General features: G+C 38.3%; 1 long non-coding RNA gene across 1 annotated transcript; it reads left to right on the top strand.

The window, feature by feature from the left end:
* The first annotated feature begins 976 nt into the window (after positions 1-976).
* LOC142140411 (uncharacterized) lies at positions 977-7,607 on the top strand. Its single transcript, XR_012688460.1, has 3 exons — positions 977-1,079; positions 3,278-3,421; positions 6,601-7,607. It is a non-coding gene; the product is annotated as an uncharacterized LOC142140411 (long non-coding RNA).
* Positions 7,608-7,637: the final 30 nt, after the last annotated feature.

The following is a 7,637-nucleotide window of genomic DNA, read 5'->3' as shown; positions in this document are numbered from 1 at the left end:
CCTGTCTTGTATAAAGTGTGTGAATGTGGGTATCCTCTCTGAGAGGCATCCAGGAAGTTTTAAACTGCATTAGATAGTACACCTAAATATAGTCTAGAACAGAGTGATGTGAAAGAGGTATGTGAGTACTCAGCCATGTAAGAGTGGGAGAGGAAGAGTGACAATTCCACAACAATTCCCCAACATGAGAGTGTCAGTTGTTATGTCAAGTGATTTAGCTATAAAAAACTGACATGTGATGATGAGTAAAGTTGAAAGATGTATAAAAAAAGACTGTAAATAAACTCATGTATTTAATACAAATGAGTATGGATGCCATCCATCAATGGCAACTGTACACCGCTACACCTTCTGCATCTGCTTCACTGTTCGCAAACCTGCATGTGCAGGTCTAACATTTAACCTTATGAGCCTGAGGTAATAGACTGAGCTACAACTGGGTTGTTGAACCAAAGATACTGCAAGGTAAGAGTTAAGTACAACAAACTACCACCAACCCCAAGCAAATGGATTACAAATAAATAAACATATGTGAATGTTAAAATTGACTTTCCATTTTGAATTCACTTGTATTTTAGATTTAAATGTCTTTTACTAAGTTATGAATAGCTAATTGAAACATTTTTTAAATAGCATTGAAATGAAATCTTGCATACACACTCTGCAATTTGGTTGTTTGCCTATCTGGATATGAACAGGTCTGTGATTCCACATTCCATATTTCCAGCTGTTTATGTGTCAGACCAAATAACTACATAACAATGGAAAGATGACACCCTTACGAAAAGGTTATAGGGCAACCTGATTTTCCAAAGTGAGAAATCAAACTTGCTCATCATATTTTGCTTGTACGTAAGGATCACCATTTATGTGACTAGGATGAGCATGATCTAACTTTCTTTTAACCATTTTTGGACATTCTTCCGAAGGCTTCACAAAAGGTGTATAATTATTATTTTACTTTGTTTACAGATTTTCAGAGAATCAAGAGATGTTCCTGTCACAGAAATACCTGCAGGTGCGACTTTCCTAGGAATTGTCTGCTTTGCCTATCTACTTCCATCTGAGAACACAGAAAAGTAATGTTATTTTATGTTTAGCTTGTAAAGGGAAATTGTAATGGGAAATAGGCTGATTTACTAATTGTGCATTTAGGTGCAAAATCTTCACAGACTTAAACTTTTCTGTCTATTAGTCTGATTGGTCAACACTCTACACTGGTGGGAAGTGTTGGTATGGAGCTGGGGGTTAGCGAGTGACGACAGGATGCTACTAGCATACTGGATGATGCACTTTCTATCTGTCCCTCTCACAGGCAAATCAGGGGCAATGGCCTATACACAAACTCAAGTTGGTTTTTGGTGAAATTATTCTTCAGTCACATTTCCTGATATAAAAAAGTGGATGAAACAAGAATAATATTACACTCTTATATTTAAATTGTATTTGTTATGTAGTCTTCTTTTAAAAGGACTGCCCTCTGCTACTTAACTAGCCCGCCTCCCCATGCAGGCATTAGAGTCTCTCTTGCCCCCCCCCCCCCACTGTTAACTGCATGCGGCTCCCAGTCCTTTGCATCTGACATTATATAGATGACAGCCAGGGCTGGCGCCAATATTAGGCGAACCTAGGCCTAGGGCGTCAATTATTAGGGGGTGCCTAAAATAATGAATAAGTGACATAATGCCTCGTATCCAGTGTTTTAATTCCACATGGCATCCCCATATGGAGCTCTGGCTGCTGACATGAAGGAGAAGCAGCTTCTTACATGTGAAACTGGTGGCTGCTGCTGCTCCATATCAGTGTTACTCTTGGAGTGTGAATCTTGGCTATGATGTCACAGACAAGTGCTATTCTCCCAATGTTAGGAGCAAAGATACCGTCCCAAACTCCCAACTGCTAAGGTAATACACAGCAGGAGTGGGAGAATTGCTTCCAAATGGGGGGGGTGGTGTGCTTCTGAGTGGGAGGGGGGTGTCCCTAGGGTTTGCTCTGGCCTTGATAACAGCATAACCAAACAAAACAAACTTAACTCATCCAAATGATTCAAGTAACTAGGATACTGTATTGCATATGGTAGCTGAATGTATTGGTAACAGACCATGTCCAATCACCTGCCACATATATTGCCCAGACACCGTTTTAATCTAAAACTTCTGCTTACCAAGCTGTCACACAGCTGAACCAGAAGCCAAACAAAAGTAATCTTGATGTCTACAGGAGGACACAAACAACTTGGCAAAATTGCAAGGGTTGTCTAAAAATGTCAAACTCTTCTACAGTAGATCTAATGAAAAGATGTACAGAATGTCTGAATGATAATTGCATCTGCACCACATTTCAAAATGTACCAAATAGCTAAAAAGAGATGCACACAATGTAAAATCCTGGCTACATTGCAATATTCATCACAACTTGTTTGTGGGACTTGGCAGCAGCATGGGTACCTGTCAGAGAGGATGCTCCATGATTAATATATTACTTAAAGATTTTGTTTTCAGAGACATGCACACAACTCAGCAGGCTTTCAGATAACAATTTCCATAGGATATAAAATAATATACAATACCACACAACAATATCATTAAGAATCGCATTATAGCTACGGTGAATGCTATTATAATTATAGGAGTTATGACACTTTTGGCACCCAATCAAAGAGTTTCACCACAAAAGTTTGTATATTACACAAAAGAGAGGCAATTTGAAAGTAATAAGGACAGTGGGGTTTGAATCTAATGTAGAGACATTGCTGACCGAAAAATTGACAAGCTGAGCGGGACAGTGACAAATGAGCCAGCAGCCAAATGTATGGGTTGTCTCCGTCCCACTGACACAGTGCCCAAACTATTATAAGTTCTCTAAGCAGAGATATCTGAAAATGTTTCATTGAAATATATATCAAAATGAAGTCACCAACTAGATTTTGAGAGGAGTGAGAGTCAGGGGGAATGGATCACAGAGAGGAAGATATTGAAACAGGTAAACAATGGAGATAAACTATACTGTCTGAAATCAACTAAATCAGTTCATGAAATATTATTGTACACAGCTATAGAATATGTTGTTACTAAATAAATAATAATAATTATCCTGTCACAGAACAGTTACATTTTAGTATATCACACTTCTAAGCTTAGTTATATGTTTTCCTTTTATCATGCAATAGTGTGTCTAGGCAATAACAATGCATCACCTCTACAGCAGTGCATGCATAGAATAGTAATGTAAATGATAGTTTCTTTCTAATTATTTGACTCTCTGTTGTTTGTTTTAGAGAGAGATCAGTTGCAGAGACTCAGCTAATGCATGATACAGGAAAGATGATTGAAGAAGTAACTCGCCAGAGATGGTTACAAAGTTTACTGGAGACCATTCACAACCCAGGCCGAAGAACGCTTTCTTTGTTGAAACACAATAAGTACATTAATACTTATAGAAAGAAATATGCAACATGTAAAGCTCTGAAATTATAAAAATTTAAATTTAAATAGTATAATAATATTGTGTCCTTACATTACTAATTTATATTATAATACCCAAGAAATACTACAAGAAATTAATATAATAGTCTTCAGTCACAGTGATTTGTGTATTATTAAAAAATCTAATTATGTATCAGGAAAATATTCTAGACTACTCCTCAAGTAATTTACAAATTTTTTCCATCTTTACTTTGGTCCAGTGGCGGATCCAGGGGGGGGCGATCGGGGCGATCGCCCCCCCTAGCAGGTGCTTGCTGCCGGCGACTGCACACTATGTGCAGGTCCGTTCAGCAGAGAGAGTTAGGGAGAGAGTCCTGCCCAACTGCAGCCGGGCAGGATTCTCTCCCTAACTCTCTCTGCCGAACGGACCTGCACATAGTGTGTAGCCGTCGGCAGCCTTAGGTGTCAAAAAGGGGGCGGGGCTAAACCCCCCCCTAAATCGCCCCCGGTACAATTAGGTTCTGGATCCGCCCCTGCTTTGATCAATGGACATGTGTAGTCTCTTAAATACTAACCATATTTGGTCAGTAAACAAGTTTGCACGATGAACACTTATGAAGGTGAATTTTTGACAGTGTCCATGTTTGCAATTCGGCACAACTGCCAAGCAGTCAGGTCATTGCAATTTAGCCACATACTGTGCGTCTTGAAAATCAATGTAGAGATTAAAAGTGAAATAGCTGACACAGGAATGAAATACAATCAATGTGCAACTTTATTTCCCCAACTTATATAATATGAGGATCAAATGAGCTTTAAAATGTCAGTAATATTGGTCAGCAATAGGTAATAATGATTTAAAGAGAGGTGGCCACACATATGCAATGCTTATAATGACTGTGCACATAGAAGAATGTAAGATATGCACATGTTAAAAATGCAAAAGGGCCTGAAAAACATTCAAGTAGTGAAAATAAATATATGTTATAGGCTTGTACATAAATATTAAAATGTTTGCATTATGAGCTCATTGTAGAGTATCCCCAGTGTCACTTAATTAAGGTAATGAGAGGGGTTGGTGCTAGATACTTGAAAACAATATGGAAAAAAGCATACAATGCAATGAACAGATGCACAGAAGGCAATGCTTTATCATTTGCTACAACATCTTTGTTTCCATTTCATAGGCACAAGTGCACACCAGTACTCAGATAAACATGCTATTCTCAATTAAAGAAACAATCCATGTAGACTTTTTAAAGCAAGTTTTGTACCCTTTAAACATGAAATTGATTTTCCAGGAGATACTCTCATGATCCAATCTTGTCTTTGTAAAATGAACATGTAGGGCACATTTATATAGCTGTAATTTCAAAAATAAGTATCTATGCTGAAACATTCCGTTTCTGCTTGTACCCAGCCGAGTGTAATCTGATCTCTGAGTCTGAGGCAGTCAGTCACCAAGCTATGTATTGGTCACATGATGGTAGTGGTTGGGGGGTGAGTTTTAATGCACATTCCAAAGCATCTCTTCTCACTACTTTACATGTCATGAGACTAGTTACCATGGCAATTACATGATATTTATCAAACTGTCAATCAGTAATAGCAGTTTGAATCTAAACTCTAAGGAAAAATTAGCACCACCATGGGGGGAATTCAATTAGCCGTGAAGTGTCTCCGGAATGTCCGCGAGGCACTTTGCAGGGGAGATTTGACAGAAATCTCCAGCCTTCTTACAGGTAGCCAGAGTTATTTAAGTTAAATAAACACACCTCGATTTTTAAATTGTAGATAATAATTTATCTCAGTCTCAGAGGAAAGCATAGATTTCTCTCCGACAGGCACTTATTATCTAATTTCTCAATCATATTTATTTATCTCTCAAGATCCTGCACATTCATCCATCTTACAAAACTGTAGCTGTAGCTCTAAGTGCTTCACAAATTACAAGATTCTCCCTAATCAGACTCATTTATAATGTTAAATGGTGAGGTTTTTACACAACCTACCTACGGACAAATATGGCAGGAGTGTCCATGGTTACCAGTGTCATTTAGTTTGCCAAAATCCAATTCCCTTGAAAGCTTTAGTATACTGTTCAGGTGTATGTAGAAAAGGATTGTATAAATCCTATCTACGATGGTAACAGCTATTGCTCTGCTTCTAAGAGTTACCAAACTCAGTGGCGGATCCAGGGGCCCCCCCTAGCAGGGGCTTGCTGCCGGCGGCTGGACACTGTGCAGGTCCGTTCGGCAGTGATAATGTGCTGCCCGGCTGCTCTGATTGTGTTTTAAACACAATCAGAGCACCGGGACAGCACATTATCACTGCCGAACGGGACCTGCACATACTGTGCAGCCGCCTGCAGCCTTAGAAGTTAGAAAGGGGGCGGGGCCTAAATCGCCCCCCCTATATCGCCCGCGGTAGAAAAAAATTCTAGATCCGGCCCTGCCCAAACTCACTATAATATTAAGTTAGAGAATATTAAAAAAAACGTTTATAGAAAACAATATTTATGTAAAATCTATACAACCCTTTTCTAAGAGATGCTCTTAACAAGAAAACCATAGACAATTTTTTTTCATGGACAAGCTCTATATCCCACCCCTACACATTCTAAGAGGTTCATAGCAGGCCTTAATAAAATGCAAATGCTAGAATAATATTGGACATTTATTGTGGACTAATCTGCAAAGGTCAATTGTTCTATGGTTAAGTGAAAAACTGGATTACAGGAGAACCCATGTCGCGGGTAGACAACCGAGACCTTTCAAGCCAGTCTGTTCACATTGGGTCTACAACAAAGCAATATTAAACTGTCTTGGTCGAAAGCCACCAAACTGGACTTCCAGATCCGTCCATGTATGGTGAGCAAAGGACCTTAATATACACCTCTTAATATATTAAGAGACCTCCTGTTTCCACCTTTTTCATGTCCTTCTATTTACCATCCTTACTTCATATTGAAGGTCTAGCCCAGCTTCTGTGCGAGCATTGACCACTGCATATGATCAGTCACATATTATTTATATAACATATAGGCCTTTTTCTAACAGAATATGTCTAATATCTAACCAAAAAAAGGAACAATTGTTCTAATTTTTATCATAACTCAATATATTATGGTTTATGACAATTTTAAATACAATAGCTCTCATCTCCTGTCTTCTAGAGAGAGATCAGTTGCCGAGGCTCAGCTGATGCATGACAAAGGAAAGACTATTGAAGAAATAACTCGCCAGAGATGGTTACAAGGCTTACTAGGAGCGGTTCACAACCCAGGCCGGAGAGAGGTTCCTCTATTGAGGAATTTACGCAGGGAAGTACATGGAATAAGTCACGAAGAACCACCAAGGGCACAGCATCATGAGAAATAACAGGAACCTTCAATACAAGCCTGCAATTACTGCATACAGTAAAAAAATGCATGAATAAAAATTACTGAGAATTTAGGGATTAGTTTGTTCAGCACTGCTAAAATAGACAGTCATTGTTTCACCTTTATACCATGTCAGTTTAAAGCTTGGCGTTTGCTGCGGTGTCATTCCCAAACAAATCCATAAATTAGATGGTGGCTTTAATATATGGAAAGGAAATTATAAACACATATGTCTTTGGTAAATCTGCCATAGTTTAATATTCACCCATTGTCAGTGAATGGACATAAATTAAAAATGTGTACTTTTGGAAAATTAAGACCATTATAGCTGCCGAGGTCAAAAGTGATCCAGGAAGTGGTTATCTTTATAAACTTGATCTGCAGCTCTAGGGAGGAACCTTAAAAATAATTTGTAAGTATTTGGACGTATTCTCAATGGTACAACTTCTAACATAACCAAATTTACCTGAGATACAATGGTCTGCTCCAATGTTACCCATCCCTTGCCAATACCAATAATGTGGTCGGATTAAATAACTTGATCTAATAGTGTCTTTAATATCAATAATTTAATTGAGCCCATGTCATCATAAATAAAAGTAGGTGTGAAAAATGGGTGTAGACTTTTGTGTTAGCAGGTTAAATTGGTCATGTTGGAAAGCTTTCTTGCATGTCATTGAGGTAACTAAACCTTATTTGCGGGACATTTTGCATCTTGCCTTAACACTTACCAGTTAATTGTTTTTATTTATTTGTTCAGCTGTAATCTCAGTGTTTTAATTACATAGCATTAAACATTTTGGAATAAGATGAATGTCAAATGAAGAGAA

Source organism: Mixophyes fleayi, chromosome 2 (assembly GCF_038048845.1).
Source record: "Mixophyes fleayi isolate aMixFle1 chromosome 2, aMixFle1.hap1, whole genome shotgun sequence".
NCBI classification, from domain to species: Eukaryota; Metazoa; Chordata; class Amphibia; order Anura; family Limnodynastidae; genus Mixophyes; species Mixophyes fleayi.
The sequence above is the reverse complement of the archived record's forward strand: the minus strand, read 5'-3'. Positions and strand labels throughout refer to the sequence as shown.